Raw genomic sequence first — 16350 nt, 5'->3', positions numbered from 1 at the left:
AAGTCAGCAAGTTAAGCAAGTTAGAAGTCAGAAAAGTAGTTCAAAAATTAGTGTTATGACGATTATTGGCTCAATCAAGTGAAATTCAAAAAGTATGGAAAACAAGCATACTCACATTCATGAGGATGATGCAAGTCATTGATGATGAAATATGAATTGCATAGAGAAAACAATGGGAAGCAAGACATCAACAATGCACGAGGTCACTAAGTTCAAAATGAAATGCGAGGTGTTCGACACAGAAATCCGACAAACAACTCCTTGAACTAACTTTTCTCGAATGCGTATCAACGGGAATCAAAATAAAATGGAATTGCCAACCAAAGTAGCCTATGAGTTGAACTTGGTGTAAGTCAAGTAAATCTCAAATTTAAAAAGTGTCAAGTTCAATTCCTAGGTGCAAGATTAAGAGCAATACAATTTCCAGAAATTTTGGCAGCCTTCCGGCAGTAATTCGGATATTCCCGGATAGAAAATAGCATCAAAACAGGGCATATGAATCTATCAAACATGTAACAAACAAGATGTAAACAAGGATTGCATATACAAGTAAGAGACACAAATGATATCAGCAGGGCAGCAGTGAAACAAATCTTATGAAACAGAAGCAGCATAGCAGTTACAAGAGTGCACAGGATATCATACCACATCATTCAGCAAAGCAAACAATATTAAGCCATTCAGATAACAAGAACGGAGCACTTATCAGGCCTAAGATCTTCTAACCATAACCTAGCTACCTAACCGCATACATTTCTAAGCTAAACTAACAAACAGAAATTCAACAACTAATCTAACTAAAATTAGCAAACAAAATTAATTAAAAAGTAAGTAAACAAGGAATAAGTAAAGCAAGGAACTGAAAAAAAAAGGAAACAGGGACGAGAGGAGTGCAGTGCCACCCAGTAGTGGTGGCAGCGGTGAACTCGCGGCAGCGTTAAGAGAGTGGCACAAAGCAGGGTGAGCAGAGAGTAGCGTAGAGAAGAAAGGGAAGAAATGCAGCGCTGAGAAAGGGAGAAAAGGGAAGAAAAGGTGTTCGTGGTGATGATTGGTGGTGGTTGAAGGGTGGCAATGGAGGCCACGGCGGAGCTCGATGGCAGGGGACAAAAAACGAGCGGAGAAGGAAAGAGAGGGCGAGGAAGAGACGGAGAAGAGAAGAGGAAAGAGAAGAGAGAGGAGTAGAGGATGGAAAAGAATGGTGGCAGCGGCGGTGAAGTCGTCGGAGTGGTGGCTGTGGAGGAAGGGGAAAAGAAACCGTGAAAGAGAGAAGAGGTTGAGGGACGCGAATGTTAGGGTTCTCGCGTAGATGGGGGTTAATGACTTTGAATTTATGCGTGCGCATCCCGTGCGCATCCGTGTGGGTGGAGGAAGAAGGAACGGACACGCAAGCGTCATGTACGCTTACGCGCGGAAGGTACGCGTCCGTGTGGATTGAGGATTGTGCCACACGCTTAGTGAGCACGCGAGAGTTGTGCAACTCTCTGGAAAATGTGTGGGATCTATGTTGACGCATCGATGTGTACGCGTCATGTACGCGTATGCGTGCATTCCCTTATGCCCCACGCCCAACGTTTGCACCACGTTTGCCCAACTCTTTGGAATCATGTATGGGGCTGCATCCACTCATCGACGCGTACGCGTCCCTGCTCCTCTTTTTTTTTTTTTTTTTCAGAAGTACTGAAAACAGCTTAAACTCTCCCTAACACTACCTACAGCTCAAAGCCAACTACAAATGCAAAATTAATAAAAATTTCCAAAAGCAAACAAATATAACTTGCACTTTAAGCAACTACAAAAAACATTAAGAGAAGACTACAATGGAGAGGAAAACTACCTACAATGGTGACTTAAATAACTTATTAATCAAACTACAAAAGAGAATGGAAAGAGTTTACCATGGTGGGGTGTCTCCCACCTAGCACTTTTATTTTAAGTCCTTAAGTTGGACATTTGGGACGCTCTTCATCAAGGTGGCTTGTGTTTGTACTCATCCTTGAATCTCTAAGGATCTTTGCCCCTCAATTAATTGTCAGAAATTCCAACTGTTTTCACCAAGCTTGGGTGAAGTTCAACCTAAGATATGAGGTCCCAAAGTTGATCTTCAAAGTGCGATCTGGGATCCCATGTCTTATTTTCACACCCGTCTTCAAGTTGATTGTCATGGTTTTTCCATCCGGGTGGTTGACACATAGAATTCTCCTTAGTGCACCAAGTTTTCCTTCTAGACCCACATAAAGTAGCATTCATCCAATCATGGCTCCTATGCCTTGAAGGTTCGACCTTAATGAGCTTAATACCACACTGCCAACCACTACACAACTCCCTCTTACTATTAACTCCGCAAAGAGCTCTAAGTTGCCCATCCGTTTCAATCAAACCGTGTTCAAGTGAGAAAGTGAAGCTTAAGGGTGAAAATTTTACCCACTTGAGTGTCGTGTTAGATGGTGACTTAGGAAGGGAGGCCTCCCCACACTTAGACAGTGCGAGGTCTACTCCCTTGTGCTCTTCCATAGTTGTTTCCACCTCTTGACAACTTCTTTCAATTTCTTCTTGCTTGTCAACTTCTTCCAAATCCTTCTCATCATCAATCAAATCAACTTTGGAGGTTGTGTGAAATCTACTTCCATATCAACTTCACATCCAATGGAAGGGTCTTCAACAAGGTCACTAATATCGCTTGGCTTGGAGTTGTCTTCAATAACTTCAATTTCTTGTCCATTGGGAGGTGATTCAATTTTTGATAAAAAAATCATTGATGATTGAATCTATCTCTTGATCAACCTCTTCATATTCTTCAATTTTGATATGCTCCGGAGGTTGTTGAGACCCCCATGGTGGTTTCGCATCTCCTAAATCTTCAACCACTTCTTCCTTTCTTCAATTATCATTGGTTTCTCCAATTGTTCCAATACAAAACCCAACTCCTCCTTCTCCCCCGGATTTTCCAATCTCTCCTCCATGCTTTACTCTTCTTTTGATCTTTCACACGTGGTCACGGAAGCACCTTGAGTGTTCAAGCATTGGTAGGCTAAAGTGTGCACTATCTTGGTCAAGTTAGTCACAAACTCTAGAGTGTTCCTTTGCATATCCGCTTGTCCTTGAAGTAGCAAGGTGAGAGAATCATCTATTGGGGCTTGGGGTGGATAAGAGGGTTCATCATTTTGGAGAAAGGGTTCATAGTAGGAAGGTGGTTCTACTTGATAAGGGTATGAAGATGGTGTGTATTGAGGTGGTTCGTGGTAGTAATCATGATGGGATTGTGGCAGTTCTAAAGGTTCTTGCTCACAATGGTCATAAGGATGATGTAGGGGTGATTGGTCATATAATGGATGATGGGTGAAAATCAGATTTCCACACAAAACTCGCCGGCAAGTGTACTGGGTCGCATCAAGTAGTAATTACTCACAAGAGTGAGGTCGATCCCACAGGGATTGATGGATTGAGCAATTTTAGTTAGGTGATGAATTTAGTTAAGCGAATATTTGATGAATTGAGTGATTTTGATTGACAGAAGCTAAATTGCAAGTAAATAAAGGTGCAGAAGGTAAATTGAGCAGAAGAATAAAGTGCAAAAGAGATAAATTGCAAGTAACTTAAAGAACAAGAAAGTAAAAGAGCTGAAACTTAAATTGCAAGAAAAGTAAATTACAGAAACTTAAAGTGCAAGAAAGGTAAATTGCTGAATCTAAATTGCTAAGAAATGTAAATTGCTTGAAGAGTAAAAGGGATTTGGGTACTAGGATTCAGAATTCAACAATAAAATGTAAATTAAAGAAGATCAGAGAGCTCTGAGATGCAAGAATTCAAATCTGGATCTCAGTAGCAAGAACAGAAATGTAAAACTTCTTGAAGAAACAAATTAGCAAGAAAACTTAAACCAATTGTGAAATTCTAAAAGAGAAATTGAAGATTGAAGAAGAGCAATGAGACTAGCAATCAGAAGAGAAATTGCAGAAGAAAATGAAATTGAAAACACCAGAGAAGATTAAAATCCAATCCTTAGATCAATTGAGAGGAAGAGTAAAAGATGATTCTCAGAATTAGAATCAATGGAGCTCTTCAATCTCAATTCAAGATCCAAAACAGAAAAGTAGAAGTTTCCGAAGAATGAAAATGAAAACAGAAAGAAAAACTCAGATCCAAATTCCCAAATCCCAAATTCAAAACAATTGAAAATTAAAAGTCAAAACTAAAAATGAGCTAAAGGTCTTTTACAAATCAAACTTAATCCTATTTATACACTTTCTATTTTGGTCTTCAAAGCTTGGAGTGGGCTTTTTAAAGTTGGCCTTGAATGAGAAATGGATTTGAAGAAGAATGGGTCCAGTTTGGTTTTGGTTCAAGTTGGTTTGGTGTGTGGGAACCTTCTAGGGGAGCGCTCCATTTGGTATAGTGAATGCTATGTTCACTCTTGGTTTGGTGAGCCTTGGTGCCAATTCTCCTTGCCTAGTTCCTTGTCCGTAGCGTTCACTAAGTAAGCGTTTCGCTCACTCTTTGAGCGCTATATGATGCTTGCTTCCTTGGGTGAGTGGTTGAGCTTTGCTTTCCTTGGCTAGCTCTTCATGAAAGGCACAAAAAAGTGAAGGAAAGGGAGCGCTACGCTTGAATTTTTGAGCGCTTCTTCCTTGGCCTTTGCTTGGTGCGTCTTGGTGTGCATGCCTTGCTTGGCTTGGAGGCACGAAAAAGGTAGCAAGATGGAGCATTACGCTTGAAGTTTTGAGCGCTACTCCTCCTTGTCATTGATGCGCCCAGCCTTTCTTGGTTCTCCTCTTCGAGCCTTGGTGTGAGCATTGCATTTCCTTGTGTTGCGTGGCCTTGTATGCCTTGCTTTCTTGCCAAGCTCCACGAAAAAGTGAAAGAAAGTGAGCGTAGCGCTCAATTCTTGCAACGCTACCCTTGGCCTTTGGTTTGTGCTGCACCATTTAGTGCTTCCTCTTGGAGCACTATGTTCACAATTTTGAACGTTCCTTGCTCCCTTGGTTGAGCGCCACGCTTTATTTTAAAAAGCGTGGCCTAAGGTCCAAAGCATGCTCAAACTTCAAAAGTGTGCCAAAAATTCCTCTTTCCACCATTTCTTCACCTACAAGCAACCAAACAACTAATCAAAGCTCCACCAAAATCACTAGATCTTTGCATCATTTATAAAATAAATTAATTCTAGCATAAAACCTATGATTTTGTGTAAAATGAATAATGTTTGATTGATTCAACATAATCATGAAAATCCACTCCAATTACTTACTTATGGTGCAAGAAAGTGCATAAAACCTAATGAAACTAATGGAAAATGCTTGTAAAACTAGCATAAGATGACTTGTCATCACAACACCAAACTTAAACCTTGCTTGTCCCCAAGCAAGCATTAAACATTGAGAAGAAATGAAATGAAACAGAGAAGCATACATGTCCTTATTTAGCAGATAATAGAATTTGAACTATGAGGTTTTATGCAGACAAACATGCAGAGAAGATAAAAATCCAATCCTTAGAATCCTTAGCATTTTCATAGGCTTCCAGTCTAAACTCATCCAACTCATTTAATTGCAGTAACCTCTTCTCTCCTACTGCTTGAAAATCAAGGTTGAGGAGTTTAGTGGCCCAGAAAGCTTTGTGTTCAAGCTCTACAGGAAGGTGGCAAGACTTGCCATACAACAACTGGAGAGGTGATTTTCCAATAGGAGTTTTGAAGGCTGTCCTATATGCCCAAAGAGCATCTTCTAGTTTTCTGGCCAAATCCTTTCTTGTATTTCCCACTATTTTCTCCAAAATTTTCTTCAATTCCCTATTTGCAAGCTCTGCTTGGCCATTGGTCTGTGGATGGTATGGTGTAGCTACTTTATGCATCACCCCATATTTGTAAAGTAGTTTCTCCATCTGTTTGTTGTAAAAATAACTACCGCCATCACTGACAAGACCCTTAGGCACTCCATATCTAGTAAAAATGTGCTTCTTAAGGAATTGAAGGACAATTTATGCATCATATGTAGTTGTTGCTATGGATTCCACCCACTTTGAGACATACTCTACTGCCACAAGTATATATTTGAAAGAATATGAAGGTGGAAAGGGGCCCATGAAATCTATACCCCAAAGATCAAAGAGTTCTACCTCCAAGATGTAGTTCTGAGGCATCTCATTCCTTCTTGTTAATCCTCCAACTCTTTGGCACTCATTGCATTGATGAACAAACTTTCTAGCATCCTTGAAGATGGTTGGCCAATAAAATCCACTTTGAAGTACTTTGGCTGCTGTTCTTTCTGGTCCAAAGTGTCCTCCATACGCTGAACCATGACAATGCCATAGTATGTCTCTCATCTCACTCTCAGGAACACATTTCCTAATCATTCCATCTGGACACCTCCTGAATAAGAATGGTTCATCCCATAAGAACTTCTTGGCTTCATTGAGCAGCTTCTTCACTTGTTGCTTGGTGACTCTTGAGGGATCTTCCATCCAACCTTCTAGTTTGCAATGTCTGCAAACCATGGAGCTTGTTGGATTTGTAAGAGGTGTTCATCTGGAAAGCTTTCATTCACTGAATGTGGAGCTTGATTAACCTCTTGTGGTAGTATTGACAAGTGGTCTGCTACTTGATTTTTATTCCCTTTCCAATCTCTCACTTTAATATCAAATTCTTGTAGCAGCAACACCCACCTAATAAGCCTTGGCTTTGAATCCTGTTTAGACATGAGATACTTGAGAGCAGCATGATCAGTATACACTATAACCTTTGAACCAATCAAGTATCGTCTAAATTTATCAAATTCATATACAATTGCCAAGAGCTCTTTCTCAGTGGTGTTTTAATTTTTTGTGCCTCATTTAACACCTTGCTAGTATAGTATATAACATGATGCAGCTTGTCTTTCTTTTGCCCCAGTACAGCACCAATTGCAAAGTCACTTGCATCACACATCAGTTCAAAAGGTAATTCCCAATCAGGGGGTGTGATAATTGGTGTTGTAATGAGTTTTTTCTTTAAAGTTTTAAAGGCATGCTTGCAATTGTCATCAAAGATGAAAGGATTATCAATCATTAGCAAATTGCTCAATGGTTTTACTATTTTTGAAAAATCTTTGATGAACTTCCTGTAAAAACCAGCATGTCCAAGAAAACTCCTTACTACTTTCACATTAACAGGTATAGGAAGCTTTTCAATGATTTCTATTTTAGCTTTGTCAACTTCTATACCTTTGCTTGAAACGTTATGCCCAAGAACTATCCCTTCAGAAACCATGAAATGGCATTTCTCCCAATTCAATACCAGGTTAGTGGTGCACGAAATTGTGATCTCAGGCAACGGCGCCAGAAACTCTGTACGCACGTCTTAATAAATCGTTTTTCATTCACAACTTTGATACAACTAACCAGCAAGTGCACTGGGTCGTCCAAGTAATAAACCTTACGTGAGTAAGGGTCGATCCCATGGAGATTGTTGGTATGAAGCAAGCTATGGTCACCTTGTAAATATCAGTCAGGCGGATATCAAAAGGTTATGGAGTTTTCGAAATTAAATAACAAGTAAACATAAAATAAGGATAGAAACACTTATGTATATCATTGGTGAGAATTTCAGATAAGTGTATAAAGATGCTTTCGTTCCTCTGAACCTCTGCTTTCCTGCTGTCTTCATCCAATCAGTCTTACTCCTTTTCATGGCTGGCTTTATGTAAGGACATCACCCTTGTCAATGGATACTTTTTATCCTCTCTGGAAAATGGTCTGATGCGCTGTCACTGCATGGCTAATCGTCTGGAGGCATCACCCTTGTCAATGGCTGCATCCCATCCTCTTGTGAAAATGGTCCAAATGCTCTGTGACAGCACGGCTAATCATCTGAGGTTCTCGATCATACTGGAATAGGATTCACCCTCCTTTTGCGTCTGTCACTACGCCCAGCACTCGCGAGTTTGAAGTTCGTCATAGTCATTCAATCCCAGAGTCCTACTCGAAATACCACAGACAAGGTTTAGACTTTCCAGACTCTCATGAATGCCGCCATCAATCTAGCTTATACCACGAAGAATCTGATTAAGAGATCCAAGAGATACTCATTCAATCTAAGGTAGAATGGAAGTGGTTGTCAGGTACGCGTTCATAGGGAATGATGATGATTGTCACGTTCATCACATTCAGGTTGAAGTGCGAATGAATAACTTAGAAGCGGAATAAGTTGAATTGAATAGAAAAACAGTAGTACTTTGCATTAATCTTTGAGGAACAGCAGAGCTCCACACCTTAATCTATGGAGTACAGAAACTCTACCGTATGAAAATACATAAGTGATAATGGTCCAGGTATGCTCGAATGGCCAGCCCCCATGGAAGTCTAAGATAGCATAAAACTGATCAAAGATCTCCAATACAATAGTAAAAAGTCCTATTTATAATAAACTAGTTACTAGGGTTTACAGAAGTAAGTAATTGATGCATAAATCCACTTCTGGGGCCCACTTGGTGTGTGCTTGGGCTGAGCTTGAATGTTACACGTGTAGAGGTCAATCTTGGAGTTGAATGCCAATTTGTAACGCAATTGGAAGCGCGCCATTTTGAGTTCTGTAGCTCCAGAAAATCCACTTTGAGTGCAGGGAGGTCAGAATCCAACAGCATCAGCAGTCCTTCTTCAACCTCTGAATCTGATTTTTGCTCAAGTCCCTCAATTTCAGCTAGAAAATACCTGAAATCACAGAAAAACACACAAACTCATAGTAAAGTCCAAAAATGTGAATTTAACATAAAAACTAATAAAAACATCCCTAAAAGTAACTAGATCCTACTAAAAACATACTAAAAACAATGCCAAAAAGCGTATAAATTATCCGCTCATCACAACACCAAACTTAAATTGTTGCTTGTCCCCAAGCAACCAAAAATCAAATAGGATAAAAAGAAGAGAATATACTATAATTTCCAAACTATCAATGAAACATAGCTCCAATCAAATGAGCGGGACTTGTAGCTTTTTGCCTCCTGAATAGTTTTGGCATCTCACTTTATCCATTGAAGTTCAAAATGATTGGCATCTATAGGAACTCAGAGTTCAGATAGTGTTATTGATTCTCCTAGTTCAGTATGATGATTCTTGAACACAGCTATTTTATGAGTCTTGGCCGTGGCCCTAAGCACTTTGTTTTCCAGTATTACCACCGGATACATAAATGCCACTGACACATAATTGGGTGAACCTTTTCAGATTGTGACTCAGCTTTGCTAAAGTTCCCAATTAGAGGTGTCCAGGGTTCTTAAGCACACTCTTCTTTTGCTTTGGACCTTGACTTTAACCGCTCAGTCTCAAGTTTTCACTTGACACCTTCACGCCACAAGCACATGGTTAGGGACAGCTTGGTTTAGCCGCTTAGGCCAGGATTTTATTCCTTTAGGCCCTCCTATCCACTGATGCTCAAAGCCTTGGGATCCTTTTTATTTACCCTTGCCTTTTGGTTTTAAGGGTTATTGGCTTTTTGCTCTTGCCTCTTGGTTTTAAGAGCTTTTGGCTTTTTCTGCTTGCTTTTTCTTTTTATTTATTTTTTTTCGCCTATTTTTTTTTCTGCAAGCTTTGTTCTTTGCTGCTTTTTCTTGCTTCAAGAATCATTTTTATGATTTTTCAGATTATCAAATAACATGTCTCCATGTCATCATTCTTTCAAGAGCCAACATATTTAACATTCTAAAACAACAACTTCAAAAGACATATGCACTGTTCAAGCATTCATTCAGAAAACAAAAAGTATTGTCACCACATCAATATAATTAAACTAAGTTCAAGGATAAATTCGAAACTCATGTACTTCTTGTTCTTTTGAATTAAAACAGTTTTCATTTAAGAGAGGTGATGGGTTCATAGGACATTCATAACTTTAAGACATAGTTACTAACTACTAATGATCATGTAATAAGACACAAACATGGATAAGCACTTAACATTAAGAAAACGAAAAACAAAAAATAAGAACAAGGAATGAGTCCACCTTAGTGATGGTGGCGTTTCCTTCTTGAGGAACCAATGATGTCCTTGAGCTCTTCTATGTCTCTTCCTTGTCTTTGTTGCTCCTCCCTCATTGCTTTTTGATCTTCTCTTATTTCATGAAGGATGATGGAGTGCTCTTGATGTTCCACCCTTAATTGTCCCATGTTGGAACTTAATTCTCCTAGGGAGGTGTTGATTTGCTCTCAATAGTTTTGTGGAGGAAAAAGCATCCCTTGAGGTATCTCAGGGGTTTCTTGATGATGAGCTTCTTCATGTGCCTGTTGAGATCCATGAATGTGCTCTCTTATTTGCTCCATCCTTTTCTTAATGATGGGCTTGTGAGATAAATCTTTCCATCTCCCATGGCTCAGAGGTGGAAGCAATTGTCTTCCCTTTCCTCTTTCTTGAGATTTTTCTGGCCTTAGGTGCCATTAATGGTTATGGAAAAACAAAAAAGCTATGCTTTTACCACACCAAACTTAGAATGTTGCTCGCCCTCGAGCAAAAGAAGAAAGAATAGAAGAAGAAGAAGAAGAAGAAGAAGAAGAAGAAGAAGAAGAAGAAGAAGAAGAAGAAGATATGGAGGAGATGGAGGGATGTGTGTATTCGGCCATATGGGTGGGATTGGGTGGGAAAGAGATGTTGACTTTTGAAGGTAGGTGGGTGTATGGATGTGAGTGGTAAATGGAAAACAGAAGGGATGACCATGAATGGAGAGAGAGAGGGTGAGGTAGGTGGGGATCCTGTGGGGTCCACAGATCCTGAGTTGAACCTGTGGGGTCCACAGATCCTGAGGTGTTCAAGGATTTACATCCCTGTACCCATTAGGCATGTAAAATGCCCTTGCACACAACTCTGGGCGTTCAGCGCCAGATTGGTGCTTGTTCTGGGCGTTGAACGCCCATTGGTTGCCCATTTCTGGCGTTGAACGCCAGAACCATGCTTGTTCTGGGCGTTCAGCGCCAGAACCATGCTCTATTCTGGCGTTGAACGCCAGCCAGATGCTTCTTACTGGCATTTAAACGCCAGTAAGGTCTTCCTCCAGGGTGTGATTTTTCTTCTGCTGTTTTTGATTCCATTTTCAATTTTTATATTTATTTTGTGACTCCACATGATCATGAAACTAATAAAACATGAAAGAACAAGAAAAATAAAATTAGATAAATAAAAATTGGGTTGCCTCCCAACAAGCGCTTCTTTAATGTCAATAGCTTGACAGTGGGCTCTCATGGAGCCTCACAGATGTTCAGAGCATTGTTGAGACTTTTCAACACCAAACTTAGAGTTTGGGTATGGGAATTCAACACCAAACTTAGAGTTTGGTTGTGGCCTCCAAACACCAAACTTAGAGTTTGACTGTGGGGGCTCTAGTTGACTCTGTTTTGAGAGAAGCTTACTGTGCCTCTTTTCCATGTTTACAGAAGGGTAACCTTGAGTTGTAAACACAAGGGAGTCCTCATTCAATTGAAGGACTAATTTACCTCTGTCAACATCAATCACAGCTCTTGCTGTGGCTGGGAAAGGTCTTCCAAGGATGATGGATTCATCCTCATCCTTCCCAGTATCAAGAATTATGAAATTATCTGGGATGTAAAGGCCTTCAACCTTTACTAACACGTCCTCTACTTGTCCATAAGCCTGTTTTCTTGAATTGTCTGCCATCTCTAATGAGATTTTAGTAGCTTGCACCCCAAAGATTCCCAGTTTCTCTATTACAGAGAGGGGCATGAGGTTTCTCCCTGAACCAAGGTCACACAGAGCCTTTTCAAAGATCATGTTGCCTATGGTACAAGGTATTACGAACTTTCCAGGATCCTGTTTCTTCTGAGGCAATGTCTGTTGATCCAGATCACTTAGTTCATTGGTGAACAAGGGAGGTTCATCTTCCCAAGTCTCAATACCAAATAATTTGGCATTCAGCTTCATGATTGCATCAAGGTACTTGGTAACTTGCTCTTCAGTAACATCCTCATTCTCTTCAGAAGATGAATACTCGTCAGAGCTCATGAAGGGCATAAGAAGGTTCAATGAAATCTCTATGGTCTCTAGATGAGTCTCAGATTCCTTTGGTTCCTCAAAGGGAAACTCCTTATTGATCACTGGACGTCCCAGGAGGTCTTCCTCACTAGGATTTATGTCCTACCCTTCCTCTCTAGGTTCAGCCGTGTTGACTATGTCAATGGCCTTGCACTCTCCTTTTGGATTTTCTTCTGTATTGCTTGGGAGAGTACTAGGAGGGATTTCAGTGATCCTTTTACTCAGCTGGCCCACTTGTGCCTCTAAATTTCTAATGGAGGACCTTGTTTCATTCATGAAACTTATAGTGGCCTTACATAGATCAGAGACTAAGTTTGCTAAATTAGAGGTATTTTGTTCAGAGTTTTCTGTCTGTTGCTGAGTGGATGATGGAAAAGGTTTACTATTGTTAAACCTATTTCTTCCACGATTATTAAAGCCTTGTTGAGGTTTTTGTTGATCCTTCCATGAGAGATTTATGTGATTTCTCCATGAGGGGTTATAGGTGTTTCCACAAGGTTCACCCATGTAATTCACCTCTGCTATTGCAGGGTTTTCAGGATCATAAGCTTCTTCTTCAGAAGATGCCTCTTGAGTACTGTTGGATGTAGCTTGCATTCCATTCAGACTCTGAGAAATCATATTGACTTGCTGAGTCAATATTTTATTCTGAGCCAATATGGCATTCAGGGTATCAATTTCAAGAACTCCCTTCTTCATAGGCGTCCCATTACTCACAGGATTCCTCTCAGAAGTGTACATGAATTGGTTATTAGCAACCATGTCAATGAGTTCTTGAGCTTCTGCAGGCGTTTTCTTTAGGTGAATGGATCCACCTGCAGAGGTATCCAATGACATTTTAGCTAATTCAGACAGACCATCATAGAATATGTCCAGGATGGTCCATTCTGAAAGCATGTCAGAAGGACACTTTTTGGTTAGTTCTTTGTATCTCTCCCAAGCTTCATAGAGGGATTCACCTTCTTTCTGTCTGAAGGTCTGAACATCTACTCTAAGCTTACTCAGCTTTTGAGGAGGAAATAACTTGGCTAAGAAAGCCTTGACCAGCTTATCCCAAGAGTTTAGGCTATCCTTAGGTTGAGAGTCCAACCATATTCTAGCTCTGTCTCTTACAGCAAAAGGGAAAAGCATGAGCCTGTAGACTTTAGGATCTACTCTATTAGTCTTAACAGTATCACAGATCTGCAAAAATTCAGTTAAGAACTGAAAAGGATCTTCAGATGGAAGTCAATGGAACTTGCAGTTCTGCTGCATCAGAGAAACTAATTGAGGTTTCAGCTCAAAATTGTTTGCTCCAATGGCAGGAATGGAGATGCTTCTTCCATGTAAATTGGAATTAGGTGCAGTAAAGTCACCAAGCATCCTCCTTGCATTATTATTATTATTTTCGGCTGCCATCTCCTCTTCTTGTTCAAAAATTTCTGAAAGGTGCTTGCTGGATTGTTGTAATTTAGCTTCTCTTAGTTTCCTCTTCAGAGTCCTTTCAGGTTCTGGATCTGCTTCAACAAGAATGTTCCTGTCTTTGCTCCTGCTCATATGAAAAAGAGGGACAGAAAAATAATAATAATAGGGGTCCTTTTTACCACAGTATAGAGGTCCCTGTATGAGTAGAAGAAAAGAAGAAGAAAAAATTCGAACACAGATAGAAGAGGGGGTTCGAATTTGGGTGAGATGAAGTGTTAGTAGATGAATAAATAAATAGAAGGAGATAAGAGAGAGAGAGAATTTTCGAAAATAATTTTTGAAAAAGAATTAGTGATTTTCGAAAATAGTTTTTGAAAAAGGTTAGTAATTTTCGAGAATTAAAATAAAAAATTAAAATAATTAGTTAATTAAAAAGAAATTTTAAAAAAGAAGGAAGATATTTTCGAAAATTAGAGAGAGAGGGAGTTAGTTAGGTAGTTTTGAAAAAGATAAGAAACAAACAAAAAGTTAGTTAGTTAGTTGAAACAAATTTGAAAATCAATTTTGAAAAGATAAGAAGATAAGAAGTTAGAAAGGATATTTTAAAATCAAATTTTGAAAAAGATAAGATAAAGAGATATTTTTGAAAAGATATGATTGAAATTAGTTTTGAAAAAGATTTGATTTTTAAAATCACAATTAATGACTTGATTCACAAGAAATCACAAGATATGATTCTAGAACTCAAAGTTTGAATCTTTCTTAACAAGCAAGTAACAAACTTGAAATTTTTGAATCAAAACATTAATTGATGATGTTATTTTCAAAAATTAGGAGATAAAGATAAGAAAAAGATTTTTGAAAAATATTTTTAAAATTTTCGAAAATAACTAAGAAAAATGAAAAAGATTTGATTTTTGAAAAAGATTTTGAGAAAGATAAGATTTTTAAATTGAAAATTTGATTTGACTCATAAAAAAAACTAGATTTTAAAAAGTTTTGAAAAAGTCAACTCAAATTTTCGAAATTTATGAGTGAAAAAAGGGAAAGATATATATATATATATATATATATATATATATATATATATTGATTTTTTTGAATTTTAATGATGATAGGGAAAAACATGAAAAAGACTCAATGCATGAAAAGTTTGGATCAAAACAATGAATGCATGGAAGAATGCTATGAATGTCAAGATGAACATCCAGAACTTATTTTTGAAAAATTTTTAATGCAAAGAAAACATGCAAGACACCAAACTTAAAAATTTTTCATGTATAGGCACTATGAATGTAAGAATGCATATGAAAAACAAGAAAAGACACAAAACATGAAAACATCAAGATCAAACAAGAAGACTTACCAAGAACAACTTGAAGATCATGAAGAACACTATGAATGCATGAATTTTTCAAAAAATGCAAGATGAATATGCAATTGACACCAAACTTTCAACTTGACTCAAGACTCAAACAAGAAACATGAAATATTTTTTATTTTTATGATTTTTTTATGATTTTTTTTTCGAAAACAGATGAGAAAATTTTGAAAGGTTTTTGAAAAATTTTTGAAAATAAAACAAAAAGAAAATTACCTAATCTGAGCAACAAGATGAACCGTCAGTTGTTCAAACTCGAACAATCCCTGGCAACGGCGCCAAAAACTTGGTGCACGAAATTGTGATCTCAGGCAACGGCGCCAGAAACTCTGTACACACGTCTTAATAAATCGTTTTTCACTCACAACTTCGATACAACTAACCAGCAAGTGCACTGGGTCATCCAAGTAATAAACCTTACGTGAGTAAGGGTCGATCCCACGGAGATTGTTGGTATGAAGCAAGCTATGGTCACCTTGTAAATATCAGTCAGGTGGATATCAAAAGGTTATGGAGTTTTCGAAATTAAATAACAAGTAAACATAAAATAAGGATAGAAACACTTATGTATATCATTGGTGAGAATTTCAGATAAGTGTATAGAGATGCTTTCGTTCCTCTGAACTTCTGCTTTCTTGCTGTCTTCATCCAATTAGTCTTACTCCTTTCCATGGCTGGCTTTATGTAAGACATCACCGTTGTCAATGGCTACTTTTTATCCTCTCTGGAAAATGGTCCGATGCGCTGTCACTGCATGGCTAATCATCTGGAGGCATCACCCTTGTCAATGGCTGCATCCCATCCTCTTGTGAAAATGGTCCAAATGCTCTGTCACAGCACGGCTAATCATCTGAGGTTCTCGATCATACTGGAATAGGATTCACCCTCCTTTTGCGTCTATCACTACGCCCAGCACTCGCGAGTTTGAAGTTCGTCACAGTCATTCAATTCCAGAGTCCTACTCGGAATACCACAGACAAGGTTTAGACTTTCCGAACTCTCGTGAATGCCGCCATCAATCTAGCTTATACCACGAAGATTCTGATTAAGAGATCCAAGAGATACTCATTCAATCTAAGGTAGAACGGAAGTGGTTGTTAGGCACGCGTTCATAGGGAATGATGATGATTGTCACGTTCATCACATTCAGGTTGAAGTGCGAATGAATATCTTAGAAGCGAAATAAGTTGAATTGAATAGAAAAACAGTAGTACTTTGCATTAATCTTTGAGGAACAGCAGAGCTCCACACCTTAATCTATGGAGTGCAGAAACTCTACCGTATGAAAATACATAAGTGATAATGGTCCAGGCATGGCCGAATGGCCAGCCCCCATGGAAGTCTAAGATAGCATAAAACTGATCAAAGATCTCCAATACAATAGTAAAAAGTCCTATTTATAATAAACTAGTTACTAGGGTTTACAAAAGTAAGTAATTGATGCATAAATCTACTTTCGAGGCCCACTTGGTGTGTGCTTGGGCTGATCTTGAATGTTACATGTGTAGAGGTTAATCTTGGAGTTGAACGCCAGTTTGTAACGTATTTCTGGCGTTCAACTC

General features: G+C 38.8%; 1 non-coding gene across 1 annotated transcript; it reads left to right on the top strand.

Annotated features, from left to right (window-relative positions):
• Window positions 1-12894: 12894 nt before the first annotated feature.
• On the top strand, window positions 12895-13002 carry LOC148545690 (small nucleolar RNA R71). Its single transcript, XR_015902021.1, has one exon. It is a non-coding gene; the product is annotated as a small nucleolar RNA R71 (small nucleolar RNA).
• Window positions 13003-16350: the final 3348 nt, after the last annotated feature.

This window comes from Arachis ipaensis, chromosome B9 (genome assembly GCF_059453495.1).
Source record: "Arachis ipaensis isolate K30076 ecotype BB chromosome B9, ASM5945349v1, whole genome shotgun sequence".
Lineage (NCBI taxonomy): Eukaryota > Viridiplantae > Streptophyta > Magnoliopsida > Fabales > Fabaceae > Arachis > Arachis ipaensis.
Note: the sequence above shows the minus strand (reverse complement) of the source record. Positions and strands in the feature narration are given on the sequence as shown.